This window comes from Pinus tabuliformis, chromosome J (genome assembly GCF_031772625.1).
Source record: "Pinus tabuliformis cultivar Carrire ecotype Pingquan chromosome J, CPIR1, whole genome shotgun sequence".
Classification (NCBI taxonomy): domain Eukaryota; kingdom Viridiplantae; phylum Streptophyta; class Pinopsida; order Pinales; family Pinaceae; genus Pinus; species Pinus tabuliformis.
Genome location: NC_142295.1, coordinates 1,004,433,875 through 1,004,449,561, shown reverse-complemented (window position 1 = coordinate 1,004,449,561; position 15,687 = coordinate 1,004,433,875).

The window sequence follows — 15,687 nt, the reverse complement described above, 5'->3', positions numbered from 1 at the left end:
GTGGTAGTTTGATTAGTTGGATATGAAAGCTTTCTGAGGTGGAAGAAGTTGTAGTGATAAGAAGAAGAGGAGGAAAAGTACTTGCCATATGTGTTCAAGGTAATTGGACTGAAAGGACTGTGGAGTGTTACAACAAAAAGTAAGTCAATAGTACTTTGTTTACAGAAAGATTGGTCATCTTAGTTTTTTATATCAAGCCCTAGTTGTGTCTTGTATTAGGGTTGATTGTAAGGGCCATGATCTTAGGTACAAAAGCCCTAAGATTGTTATATTAAAGGTTTTAATATAACAAGTTTTGGGTTGAAATTTGTCTTGTGTACCATATTGATTCATTATTATATGTTTTTCTCTATGAAAAGTGATTGTGTTGTGGCAATTGAGTGTGTTTTTAATCATGGTCTTAATCATAAATCTAATTATTAAGTGCCATGGAAAAATAAACATGGTATCAAAGCTACTTTGAAGGGTCATTGAATCAGAGTGTGCACAATGTACAACTCAAGAGGGAGTTGGTTCCATTTTTATTAAAGCACCAATAGCAGTGGAAAAGTTGTTGGTTGGTTTGCAATTCAAGGATAGGTTGGATTGGTTGTCCAACTATAGTCCTGAGAAGGAAAGGATCAAGTTTGTCTTGATGGTGAATAAGATCTATGATTTTTTCGACAAGGATATAAAGAAATTAGATGACCATAAGGAGTTAGAAGTGTATGAGGAGTTGGATATGAAGGAAAAGTTGATAATCCTAGATGGTTTCAAAGATCACTTAATACCTCATCTTCCTAGGAAGAACACTTCCCATGAGATGTGGAAAGCTCTTTAGGATATGTTCTAGAATAAGAATGAGAACTGGATGTTGATATTGAAGGATAAGTTGAAGAGAAACAAGATATTCAATAATGAAGGACTGGCCTTGTGTCTGATGAGACTTGCTCAGGTTTGAGATGATATTGTTGCCATCGGTGAGACTATTTCAGACTCTGTGTTGGTGAGGAATTCTTTGAAACAGTTCACCAAGGAATGGAAGCCCTTCATCAAATGAATTTTTTCTCATGAGAAGCTACCAAATTGGAACAAGTTGTGGGATGACTTTGTTTAGGAGGAACTGTGAGACGAGTACCTTCGTAAGAAGAAGAAGACTTATGATGATAATGTGGCTCTTGTAAGGGGGATGAAGGGCAAGGAAAAGAAGGACTTGATTAATCTAAAGTTTTATAATTATAGAGAATGTTGTCACTATTCAAGAAAGTGTATGTGGAAGAAGAAGGGAAACAATGATAAGAAGAAGGGCAAGGAGATAGTTGGTGTTACTACATCCTTTGAGCTAGATGACCTCTCGAGAAGGTTAGAGGATGAGGATTTTTCTCTAGTTTCACATTTCACTAAGAGTGTCATTGATGAGACTGCATGGTATGTGGACAGTGGTGCATTGGAGCATATGACAGGTTTGTGTGATGTGTTTGAGACTCTAATTGAATGGGACTTGAAGTTGCACATGATGGTTGGCAACAAGAGTCAGAAAGAGATTAGAGGATCAAGTGTTGTTCCATTTAGGATGGATTTAGGTAAGTTATTAAAAGTTTAAGATGTTTTGTTTGTACCATAGCTCAAATACAACATGTTGTCTTTCACAATGATCGAGACAAAAAGGTTTGACGTGATTTTCCGGGATGGGAAAGCGATACTCTAGCCCAAACTCTCTAAATCTATTAGAGTTGTAATTGGAGTTAGTGGGAATGGTTTATATTGGCTGACAGGAAATCCTATAGATCATGAGTAGAATCAAGAGGTTCCTGAGGTTCATAGGGAGCCAAGTTCTAGCAAGAGTATGCAGTTTCAGAGGGAGAATCCACAACCCAAGAAGAGCACATGGTCAATTTGAACTTCTACAACTAGTAAGAAGGAATCATGGGATGACATGAACGAATATTAGGAAAGGAAGAAGAATCATGAACCTTCTTGTTACAGAGACACTACCAAGATGAGAATGGTTCATTTTAGAGGGTATTTTGTAGTGGTGAATGCTAGAAGTTTGGCTAGTGTCACTCCTGACAATGATGACGAGATAATTTTGAGTGGTGGAAGTACCTCCCTCAATAAGAGGGAGTGTTTATTTGTGTATCTTGGGAGGTACTCCCACACCCTATGGTATAGGGTTTGGGAGAATTTTAACCCACATGAGATTTGTGGGAAAACTACTCAAGTAGTGGGTTTTTCACCCAAAGTTGTGGGCATGAAACAAAGTGGATGTTTTGATGGTTTGATCATTGAGAGCATGTGGGGCACCCTTAAGGGGATAAGGGGCATAAAAGGCTTCAATGATGTGGTACTGAATTAATGAAAAAAAAAAAATCATCTTATGTTTTTATGGAGTTTAAAAAATTATTTAGGTTGGCTTTGAGTTAAGTGATGACCCTTGGTGGCTAAGGGAAACCCACCAAGAAATATATGTATAGAAGGAAAGTAGAGCTCATTGAGCCACATAATAAGTTAATTTGGTCAATTGAAATCCAATCTAAGGTAGTAGCAGACCTAAGGAGCTGATCTAGAGTGAAGAGAAGGGCAAGTTTTGTTTTGACTCTTGTGATTTGGTTAGGCCGAGATAGGGAAAGTTGTTTTCCAAGTTGTTTTGTGAAGTCGTGGGAATGATTTTGTGGCACAAATCTCTTTGACAAGATGCATTGTGATTTTTTGTATTATAGGAAGTTTGAGCCCTTGTTTGTATGTTGGATGGTGGTCACATGACCCAAGGTAGAGTTGTAACAGCAGGGTGAGTTTCCTAGAGAAATAGCACAAAGGTTAGAAGGTTGAATAGTGAGGTTTGTGCACATGTGGAGGATTTTTTGGAGGCAAAATTTAGGGTTGATGTGGATCTATTTTAGAAGCAATAAAAGAGGGTTGAATTCCTCAGTTTTGGTGGAAAAGATAGTGAGTATTCCAAGGTTCGTGTTGATGTCTTAAAGAGGTATGTTGATTTGGTTTCTAAGTGATGAATGTTAGGTGATGTAGAGTCTAGTTTTGGACTAGATTTGGAGTAACCTATGTATAGTACCTTGGAGTGTTAATGATTGTTAAGTGGCTGGTAATTTGGATGGCCTAAGGAGAGTGACAAAGGAGTTTATTTGTAATTTTGTGTGGGAATTCTTTTGGAACCCTAAGATCAGGCTTTTACAATGAGGTAAAGGATTGTTAGTGGGTTGGTTATTATGCCCTACTTCAGTGGTTTACATTAAGTGAAATCATTGATATGAGGGTGGTTTGTTGAGCCCTACTTCTAGTGTTCTTTGGAGTAGTAGAGAGGCAATAAAAGAGCAGTTGTGAAAACCCCAAGAGTTGGCACTCTTGGTGGAGCAGGAAAGAAGCTAGTGGGTAGACTTGTATGGGCCAAATTTCAGTCACTCTTGAAGCAAAAATAGGGTTGATAGTGGAAATTTGATCAAATAGAGATGTAATATTTCTGAGGTGTCAGAAGTTGCAGTGATTAGCAGAAGAAGAGGCAAAGTACCTACCATATGTGTTTAGCATATGTGGACTAAAAGGACTATGGAGTGCTACATCAGAAAGTAAGTCAAGAGTTCTTTGTTCAAGGAAATATTGGTCATCATATTTGTTGATACTAAGTTCTAGTTGTGTCTTGTGTTAGGGTTGATTATAAGGTCCATGATCCCTAGTGTGGGAGCGCTAAAATGGTTGTATTAAATTTTGTAATATAACAAGTTGTGGGTTAAAATTTGTCTTAGGTATGAGATTGATTCATTGTTATATGTTTTCTCTTGTTCAAAGTGACCGTGTTGTGGCATTTGAGAGTGTTTGTGATCATGATCTTAGACATAAACCTTATTCTTAAGTGTCGTGGAAAAATCAACAATTTTCACCACCATAATTAAGAGGATGTCATGTCAGCCCCCATTATTTGTGGAAAAGGGGCTAGCAATGCAATTCTTATGAAGAATGATCTAGAAGACTCCATATTGTAACTATGGTTAATAGTTAAGGTAGTCAAACCTAACCACTGATAGGTTATCGGGTTATGTTATAATTAGGCCACTAGGAGGAAAAGAGTTCCCATTATTTCAAATGCATTTGTTCCATAGATGAGCATAAATAGTCAAGAAGCATATGATATAGAGTACACATAGAGGATTTGTGCACTATGGTAGCCCACAGGCCATAAGCCATACTTCTTTGTACTCACGACCAATTTTTATTCAGAGAAAGATAGTAGAGGAGCCTCACCTTCTAGTTGGGTTTTCTCTCGAAAGGGTTTCCCGGGTCATACCTTGTGTCAATCGTGGTTTGTGATTTTTTTATTTCATTTTTATTTATTTATTTCATAATTTTGATTTTCATGCATACGTAATTGATTGTAATCTATAGATCCAAAAATATAAAGAAAAATAAAACCCCAACAACGTAGATTTCGGATTTTTAAATATATTTTTATCATATCTATTGTGAAGAACTATCCAGTGGAATATCCATAATATTTTATGGATCAAGCACACCAAACGAAGATAGTATGCAAAATTTATGACCTTGAGAAGTTGATGTACCAACTAACCCCATCAAGGTTCACAAACATTTTGGTGTTTCATCTTCTAGGGTTAGGTTTTTGGACCTTTATGATTCTTTATTTATGTTAGAAGGCCATTCTCTCAGCCTCTTGTAATAGATTTTACAAATGCACATAGCCACCATCTCTTTCTATTCATAGAAGCTACCACCATTCTAACTAGTTTATGTTCTATAGTATTATGTATTTCATTTATTAATAGAAGTTAGGTTTTCATTACATTATTGTAGTACCTATTATATTTATCTATGTTTGTTCCATTTATTTTCCTGCATTTCATTTCATTCCTTGTATGACACAAGTTAGTGGTATTAAATAAATCTTCTCCTTGTTGTTTCTTAGTGCATGTCACCGATGAAGTTAGGGTGTAAAGAATTTGGTCTCAAGCTAGTTTCACTTGGGTACGATCACTCTTGCAAATCCAAATGACCTCCCATGGTAGAAGAAAAGAGAGATGACAAAGTAGGAGATACTATCAATTTATTTCTCTAGGAAGCACTCGTGTGATAGAAGAATGATATGATACAGATTTTTTCTCAGATCCTTCGACGACTATAAATTACATCGGAGGAACCTTGAACAAGCAACAATTTTGGAAGCATGACATCCTTCAAGGTACAAATTATCTTTGGTATCCCCTTATTTGAAGGCCAAATAGATGCAGATGACTTGGAGAAATGGTTAAATATGTTAGAGGGCTATTACTATGTCCAAAAACTATTTTTCAATAAGAATATTACCTTCACGCTATTGAAAATCATTCCCCATGTCAAACATTGGTGGGAAGGTTACTAAGAGAGACATAATGAATATGAGTCTGCAACATTCAATGTAGGACCAACTTGGGCCACTTTTGTTAATTCCCTTAAGGGTAATTTATACCCTATAGGGAACTATGATGACAAACACACAAGATGGAAAACTCTGTGACAAGAGAGAGACCAAATGGTGCTAGATTACACCAATAATTCCCATACCTTGAGCTCAAAGATGGGCATTAGAGACTCTAAAAAGATCCTAGTCTTGAAGTATCACAATGGCCTACATAGGTATATCCAAATGGAGATGAATTTATAGGACATCTCCTCATTGGGAGCCGCTTATCGATATGCTTTCAAAATCAAGCAGAAATTGTAGTGAAATAAATGAGAGTTTGGTCCTGCAAATTACTATAATAAAATCCTAAAAAAGGAAACTCTAAATCACAAAATAAGGGACAAAGAAAGGAGTTTCCACCTCAATACAACCATCCCTGGTCATAGGGAAAGAAAGGTGATGTGGAGTCAAAAAAGAAAATTGGAAAGTGGTCTGAGTTCCACAAAATCCCTTGGCACAACATTGATGAATGTCACTCAAAACAATGTTTGTTAACAGAGCTGAAAGAAAATTAAATGTACTTTGGATCTTATTCTAATTTAGAACAAGATAAATGGAAGCGATTCATCGATGCAAAACCTGTTGCTACATTTGTGACCACAAACATCCAACTAGATGAGCCAAAGGAGCTTGAGGAGGGGGAGTTCCTCTTCCAGTCACAGATGTGGTTGAAGGGGACCCCACTTCATTTCATCATCGATAGAAGGAGCCAAACGAACTTGATATAATTGATGTCATCAAAATATTGAATTTATTGATAGTGCCACATGACCAACCATACACCATTGGTTGGTTGAGCCATGGATGACACATCAATGCTAGCTAATAATGCCACCTATCCTAAGGCATCAAGCCCTTCAAAAATGAGGTATTGTGTGAAGTTGTCCCACTTGATGTTTCCGATGTTATTTTCAAACAACCTTATATGTGAAAACATCATGCTTTTCATGAGCCTTGTACTTTCATTGTCATTGTTATTCTCAAAGGTCATCCCTATAGGATATAAAAGGTAGTCCCAACTAATTCAATTTCAATGATTTTGAAAAAATAGTGTCAAAAGGTAAACTCTCTGACAGCAAAGTTTGTTCTCTTCATGGTTCAATCAAAAGGTGAAATTAAGGTCACTATAAGAACCACAACCCTTGCATGAGGCCTCTTTACACAATGGAAAGATATAGACAATATTTTAGATACATACAGAGATATATTTGCTCCACTTGTGGGGGTTCTTCTACACTGTCAAGTCACACTCAATTGAATTGATACCTGGTGTTCCTTTACCTCATGGACCAATATATAGATTATCTCTCTTAGAGAATGAGGAAATAAAATGTTAAATTCATGAGCTCATACAAAAGTACTGCATTCATCGAGCTCCTCACCTTGCGAGAGTCAAATTGTATTGGTGCAAAAGAAGGATGGTACATGTAGTCCTTGTATTGATTATCAAACTATAAAAAAAAATCACCGTTAAAAAGAAATAACCAATCCCTAGGATGGAAAATCTTCTTGACAATCTTAAGGATGCAAATTTCTTTATCAATAATGATCTGAAGCCAGGCTATCACTGAGTTCCAATTGAAAAAACTAATGTATGGAAGACAACATCTAAATATAAAGAACACCTTTTTAAGTTGTTGGCCATGCTCTTTGGTTGACTAATGTTGTGACAATGTTCATGAGGATGATGGATGATCTCTTGTGACCATTCACAAAATATTTTGTGATTGTATACTTAGATGACATCCTCATCTTTAGTAGAACCTAGGAGGAACATATGTGGTACATTCAATAGGTCTTGAGCACCCAACGACAACACAAGTTGTATGCCAATTTAGAGAAATGATCATTTGGAATATAGAGGATTCAATACTTGGCTACATTTTGGATGAGCACTGGGTGTATGTAGACCCATCCATGATCCAAGTCATTTAGAATTGGTCAACCCTGATGACTGTAAAATAGCTTCATAGCTTCATGGTCCTTGCTAAGTTCTACTGAATATTTGTGTTGGGGTTCTCTTATATCGCTTTCCCTTTGAGTCAAGTGATAAAATGAGGAGAAAAAGCAAAGTTTATCTCATCTGGGTCACAACAGAAGGAATTCAAGGATTTGAAACACCGCCTTTTCCTTGCACAAATACTCGCCCTGGAAGACATGTAACAACCATTTATGATTGAGATAGATTCCTCTGACAATGCCATTGGTCCATTCCTCACTCAACAAGGATATCTGGTGGCTTATCACAATGAAATACTCTTTGATATTTTTCATAGATACCCCACCTATGATAAGGATATGTACTCCATCATACAAGCCTACCAATAATAGAAGCATTATATTCTAAGGAAGGAGAAAATCATCCACACTAATCTCAGACCTTTGCAATTTATGCAAACACAAGGAAAGTTATAGAATATGTTGGGTCCCTATAATACTAGTGATTACCCCATTACTATTGTAGTTATACCCCCTATTTATATTGTTGTGCCCCTATTACCCCCATATTGTTATTTCTGTGCCCCATAGAATCCCTCTATTGTTATTTTTGTGGCTTTATATTATTATTGTTAGGTCGGCTGGATTATATTGTGACTCCTTAGACTCCTATATATAGAAAGGAGGTTTTGTCATTTGTATCATCCAAGAATTGTTCATTTATGTAATGTAAAGGAGGTTTCCCCCTCGAAGAGGCTGAATTCTAAGGCGTGGATTTATCTTTTCTATCTTTTCTTGAGCTGGTTTCATAACATTTGGTATCAGAGCTTTGGATTCTAGGGTTTCGCTGCTCCAAACAGGTCATCGTGGCATTTTCGCTATAACTGTTTTTCTGTGACGTTTCAGAAGTCGCAAAAAAAACCCATTTGAGAATAATTGGTGCTAAACCTTGAGTCCGAATTTCAGAGCTGTTCGAGCGATATTTTCAGAGATATGATCTGAGGAAGTTAGCATTTTTGCAGACTCCTGAATTACATTCAAAACAGGTGACCTAGGGAAAATCGTCATAACTCTCTCTCTGAGGATCGGATTGAAATTTCATAAAAAGGTACAGAAAGAGGACGGACTTTAGTTTCTTGTATGTGTGTTTCAGATTCAAAGGTTGAAACAGTGACTCGTGGCACGTCGTACAAGTTCGCTCTACTGAACCAGTCTAAAAGAAAGTCACTGTGGGAGATTTCACATAACTCTTCCTTGGAGAATCCAATTTGGCTCAGACTTGTGGCATTGGAAAGAGGACACAGAAGGCTACTGCAGGTAGTAATTTCAGAATTGGATGATCCAAAATTACAGAGATACATCAGATTCAATATCAGGCTTCTATAAAGTGAAAAAAGGTGTGTAGTTTTTTTTTAATTTTTGTGTAAGCTTGGTTTAACGGAATTCAAAGGGCATAGTAAAAAATTATTATCGGTAACTGATGCCCCGAGGAAAGAAAATGAAAACACCTAGTAAGGAACCTGAAAGCTCTAGCATGACTCATGAAGAAGAGGAAGAAATGCTACATGATATATCAAAATTACAAGAACAAGTGCAACAAATGTCACGCTCACAAAAGCTAACAGAAGCTAAGATAAGTGGCGTGGAATCTAAGATAAATGGCGTGGAATCTAAGATAAAGGGCATGGAAGCTAAGATGGATGGCATGGAAGCTAAGGTGAATGGCATGGACGCTAAAATTGATGGCATGGATGATAAGATGGATGAATTGAAGAAGTTGCTACAAGAAAGGGTCACTAATGGTGAAAAGGTAGTAAAGGAAACTCATGATGAGAACAAAAGAAATGTTAATCATGATTCCATAGACTCTAATGTTGGATCGAAGACTCACCATGTTCCAAAAATCGATATGAGGAAGTTTGATGGCAAGGATCCCGCCACATGGATATTACAGATGGAGCAATTCTTCGATCTCAATAATGTGCAAAACACACAAAAGGTACGTATGGAAACTTTATATTTGGAACCAAATCAGTTTGTATGGTATCAATGGCTTTGTTCTCGTAAACAATTTATCACTTGGGCAATTTTTACGGAAGAATTGATAGCACATTATGAGGATACAAAAAGCAACACTTTTTTTAGCCAATTGATAAGTCTCAAACAAAAGGGTTCAATAATGGAGCACATTGAGGAGTTCCAAAAATTGAACATAAGGGTAAAAGATATTCCAGAGGAGCATAGGATTGATGTGTTCATAGGGTCTTTAAAGGATAATATCCAACATGATGTGCGCCTTTGGGAACCTGATTCATTAGAGAAGGCATTCAGGTTAGCAAGAAAAATGGAAAGCAAAATTATGGCAACTAGGAAGCATACCGTTCACAACTATAAAGACGGAAGTGTTGTTGCCCATAGTCTTCCACAACCTACAAGGTTGACACCACAACAATTGGAAGAAAAAAGAGCAAAAGGGCTTTGTTACAATTGTGATAGCAAATACACAAAAGGTCATAAGTGTGCTGAGAAGAAATTATTCTACATAGATTGTGAAGAGGAAGAAGAAAAAGGTAATAGTGTTGATTGATTCAGGAAGCACCCATAATTTTATTCATTGTAGGGTAACAAAAGAATTGAATTGCTTCCTATATCCAGCACCAGAGTGTCAAGTGATGATTGCAAATGGAGGAACAATAAATTTTTCTGGAAAGTGCCATAATATCAAGCTATCCATGGGAGAATATGTATTGACTAGCCCAATGCTTTCCATTCCAATGGGAGGTGTTGATGTTGTACTAGGAGTCCAATGGCTACAATCCTTGGGTACAATAGCTTTTAATTTTCAAGAACTTTTCATGAAATTTTCTGTGGAAGGAAAGGAAGTTGAATTAAGGGGTATTGCAGGGAAACCAGGAAAGATAATCAGCTCTAATGGCATGACAAAGCTTCTAAAAAAGGAGCAAAGAGGTGTAATTGCACAATTATGTTCGCTAGATGTTTCCACATTGGAATCATCTATTTCTCCAGATCTCCAAAAAGTCCTGGACAATCATTCCAAGGTATTTGAGACTCCCAAAGGTCTCCCACCTATGCGTGATCATGATCATGCTATTCATCTGATTCCAGGAAGTGTTCCTCCAAACATCAGGCCGTACAGATATCCATATGTCCAAAAAAGTGAAATTGAACGTATGGTTGCAGAAATGCTAGAGGCTGGTATAATTCAACCGAGTCAAAGTTCTTTCTCAGCTCCAGTAGTATTGGTGCACAAGAAGGATGGATCATGGCGCATGTGTCCAGATTATAGGGAGCTCAACAAGCTCACTATTAAAGATAAGTTCCCCATTCCTGTTATTGATGAATTACTGGATGAATTGCATGGATCAATTTACTTCACCAAGTTGGATCTTCGTTCGGGATATCATCAAATCAGAATGAAGATTGAAGACATTCCGAAAACAACATTTAGAACTCATGAGGGTCATTATGAATTTTTGGTCATGCCTTTTGGCCTTACCAATGCACCTTCAACATTTCAAGGTTTGATGAATTCAATTTTCAAACCATTCCTTAGAAAATTTGTGTTAGTATTTTTTGATGATATACTAATCTACAGCAAGTCTTGGAAGGATCATGTTGAACATGTTGACAAGGTGCTACAACTATTGGAGGAGAAACAATTATATGCAAAAAGATCCAAATGTTTCTTTGGAGTCCAGGAGGTGGAATATTTGGGTCATATTGTATCTCATGAAGGAGTTAAGGTAGACCCTAGCAAAATTAAAGCCATTAAGGAATGGAAAATCCCCACATCCATAAAGCATCTGCGAGGATTTCTTGGGTTGACAGGGTATTATCGCAAGTTTGTTAAGAATTATGGGAGAATAGCAGCACCTCTAACAACATTATTGAAGAAAGATTCATTTTCATGGACTTCGGAAGCAACAAAGGCCTTTGAACATCTTAAAGAGGCAATGTGCCAAGCACCGGTCTTAGCTACACCGGACTTCACAAAAACCTTTATTGTGGAATGTGATGCTTCAGGAAATGGAATTGGTGTTGTTCTAATGCAAGATGAAAGACCCATTGCTTTTGAAAGTCGTCCAATCAAGGGAAAGTTTTTAAGCAAAGCTATTTATGAGAAGGAAATGTTGGCAATACTCCATGCACTTAAGAAATGGCGACCCTACCTAATGGGAAGACACTTCAAGGTAAAAACGGATCATGATAGCCTTAAATACTTTTTAGAACAAAGATTATCCTCTGAAGAGCAACAAAAGTGGGTCACAAAGATGTTGGGTTATGACTTTGAAATCATCTACAAAAAAGGGAAGCAAAATGTGGTGGCAGATGCACTCTCAAGAAAGGATGAGGATGTGGAAGCATTGTTGTGTGCCATTTCTATTATCCAACCAGATTGGATAAACGAAGCAAGGGAGGAATGGAAGAATGACGAAGAAGTGTGGGCACTTATTCGAAAGCTACAACAAGATTCCAGTACTTCTGATACATTTAGCTGGCAAAATGATTCGTTATGGTACAAAGATCGCTTATACCTCTGTAAGAATTCCCAGCTAAAACAAAAGATTCTTATGGAATTGCACACTTCTCCCTTAGGAGGGCACTCAGGATTTTTAAAAACTTACCACAGGGTTAAGAAGGAATTTTTTTGGGATGGCCTTAAATCAGATATTCAAAAGTTTGTGGCGGAATGTTTGGTTTGCCAGCAAAATAAAGTTGAAACAATTAAGACACCAGGTCTATTACAACCTTTATCCATTCCAAGCCAACGTTGGGAGGAGGTTTCAATGGATTTTATCACAGGTTTACCCAAGTCTGAGGGAAAGAGTGTCATCATGGTGGTAGTTGACAGACTTACCAAGTATGCACACTTTTGTGCATTATCACATCCATTTAAAGCCAGTACAGTTTCTACTGCATTTATGGAAACAGTTCAAAAGCTACATGGAAACCCAAAGATTATTGTAAGTGACAGAGATCCCATTTTCACTGGAAATTTTTGGACAGAATTATTTTCTTGTCTTGGTACTCAGTTAGCTCATAGCTCATCTTATCATCCTCAATCTGATGGGCAAACTGAGATAGTAAACAAATGTTTGGAAGGATATCTTCGTTGCTTTGTATCTGATAAACAGACACAATGGGTCAAATGGTTGCCTCTGGCTGAATGGTGGTATAACACTTCCTTCCATACAGCAACAAAAATGACCCCATTTATGGCACTTTATGGGTATCAACCACCATCCATCACATCATATTTAAGAGAAAATTCTAAGGTTCAGGCAGTGGAACATCACATCGAACATCAACAACAAGTCCTCCAACTCTTAAAGGATAACCTCGTGTTGGCACAAAATAGAATGAAACAACAGGCAGATCAACATCGCAGTGAAAGAAGTTTTGATGTAGGTGATTGGGTATTCCTACGGCTACAACCATATAAGCAAATGTCCCTAAAGCAAGCTAAGAAGGATAATAAATTATCACCAAAGTATTATGGTCCGTACAAGGTGTTGGAAAAGATTGGTACTATGGCATACAAATTGGAGCTTCCTGCAGCTTCTCGATTGCACCCAGTTTTCCATGTTTCATGTTTAAAGAAGGTTATAGGTGACAAGCTCCCAATTCAAACAATATTGCCAGAACTTGACGAGGAAGGAAAAATTATATTGGAACCGGAAGCAATCACAGAAACAAGAACTCGACAGCTACGAAATCGATCAATTTCAGAGTATCTTATCAAGTGGAAGAACTTATCCGCTGAAGATTCCACATGGGAGGATGAGAATTTTATGCAGAAGTATCCAGAACTGCTCAAGCGTTGAGGACAACACTTTTTTGAAGGAGAGGGGCATGTTGGGTCCCTATAATACTAGTGATTACCCCATTACTATTGTAGTTATACCCCTATTTATATTGTTGTGCCCCTATTACCCCCATATTGTTATTTCTGTGCCCCATAGAATCCCTCTATTGTTATTTTTGTGGCTTTATATTATTATTGTTAGGTCGGCTGGATTATATTGTGACTCCTTAGACTCCTATATATAGAAAGGAGGTTTTGTCATTTGTATCATCCAAGAATTGTTCATTTATGTAATGTAAAGGAGGTTGCCCCCTCGAAGAGGCTGAATTCTAAGGCGTGGATTTATCTTTTCTATCTTTTCTTGAGCTGGTTTCATAACAGAATAACTGTCATTTGAACGTCAAATATAAGAAGGGTAGCACCAATAATATCGTGGATTGCCTCATTCGACCCCTAGTTTTGGCACTAACTACAATTCCTAACTCTTGTGGGCACGACACCTATGGGTGGCCATAGTTATATAGTAGTGACTCTGACTTCACTGGAACATACCATATGTTGATGAAAAGAAAACAAGTTCCAAAATTCCACCTCGAGGATACATTCTTGTCATACCTATGCCACCTTTGTGCTGCTTCAAGTGAGCATGCCAATTTGATCTAAGAGACACCTTACAATTGGGTGGCAAGGCACTTTAGTTCGAAGAAGACTGTAGAAGTACTTCAACAATATTTCTATTGGCAAAAGATTCAATGGGATGTCCAAAATTATATTAGATCATGTAATGCATGTGCCATTGCTAAGCCAACCCTTAACAAGCAGTGGTTGTACACTCCACTACTTACCCCAAACAAGCCCTAGGATTCAATATCCATGGAATACATGTCATTTTTTCCATCCACTAGGCATGGTAATGACTGTGCATTTATGGTGATCAACTAGTTCTCTAAGATGGCCATTCTGGCACCTGGAAAGAAGAGTATCATACTTGAATTCATTGATAAACTTTTCTTTGAGTGTGTTTGAGTTCAATTTTGGCTACATCAAACCATTATTTTAGATAGGGATGGAAAGTTCCACGACACCTTTTGGTCTAGCCTATGATGTCTCATGGATACAAAGTTAACTAAATCAACTGCCTTTCATCCTCAATCAGATGGACAAAGAGAAGTCATCAATAAGATGATTGTACATATTTCACACATACAACTCCAATCACCTGTGTACATGGGATGAAAGCATTCCCTATGTTTAGAATAGCTATAACATAGCCCTTTGTAGCTCTATTGGCCATAGTCCTTTTTTAGGTGTGCCTAGGTTCTAACCATTATCCCCAATTGATGTAGATATTCCCATTGCATCTACATCAACAAATTATTCCCATGCTTAAGTCGAGGCAAACAGGACAACCAAATTTGTTGAGTGGATCCAACATCTCCAACAATAGGTCCCTGATATCTTGCAGAAATCCAATGCCAAGTACAAACAATGGCATGACCAACACAAGATTCCATATAATTTTCAGGTTGGTGATAAGGTGTGGTTACATTTACAAAAATAGAACCTCATGGGCCCCAATTGGAAGCTCAAACCACTCTGATATGGGACTTACACAATGACAAAGATGATGGGTGACAATGTTTTTGAATTAAGCATCCCCCCTTTCATTGGATTGCACCAAATGTTTAATGTGGAGTTGCTTCGACAATATTTTCCACCTATATTGCACACCTCAGAGGAAACCAGGCAATTTCCCCACACAAAACTCAATCCCTACTCCTTTGAATAGGATACAATGGATCAGATCATGTACACCAAGACAGAGGTCACCTACTAATAAAAAATACAACTCTATCGGGTTATGAAAGCATGGTAGCTTCTTCACCAATGCAAGTGGCTCACTAAGAGCCAAATTCAGAATAAGTTTACCCATATGATAGGGGAACTCATCATAATGGATACCATTACTTCCTAAGGGGAGAGAACTGATCTAGGTGGATATTGGTGGCCATCCATATGCTCCACCAGCTCAAAGCATAATTCTCCATCTCGACAATTTTTCTACAGTTTTTTGGGTCCTGATCTGAATTGGATCATTATATTGTTTTTCATCCATCTTGATGCTTTAAAAGTGGAAAAAGTGGAGAAATCAACTCTTGGGACCATTTTTACCAGTAGGGCCCAGTTTGGCAAACTAGGGTCTAGAACCTTCCAAGGGAATTTTGAGGCATAAAATGATTTTTTTGGGGGGTAAAACTTTGTCGCTCTAGCGCATCACCTATTTTTCCTATTCTACACATAGAAACCTTTCCAACAACACAAGAATCACGTTGATAAAAGTTTGTATGCGAAAGTTATGCCACTCAGAAGTTGACCAACTTTTTTTCACCACCATAATTCAAGAGGATGCCACGTCAACCCCTATAATTCATGGAAAAGGGGATAGCCACGTGATTATGATGAAGAAGACTCTACA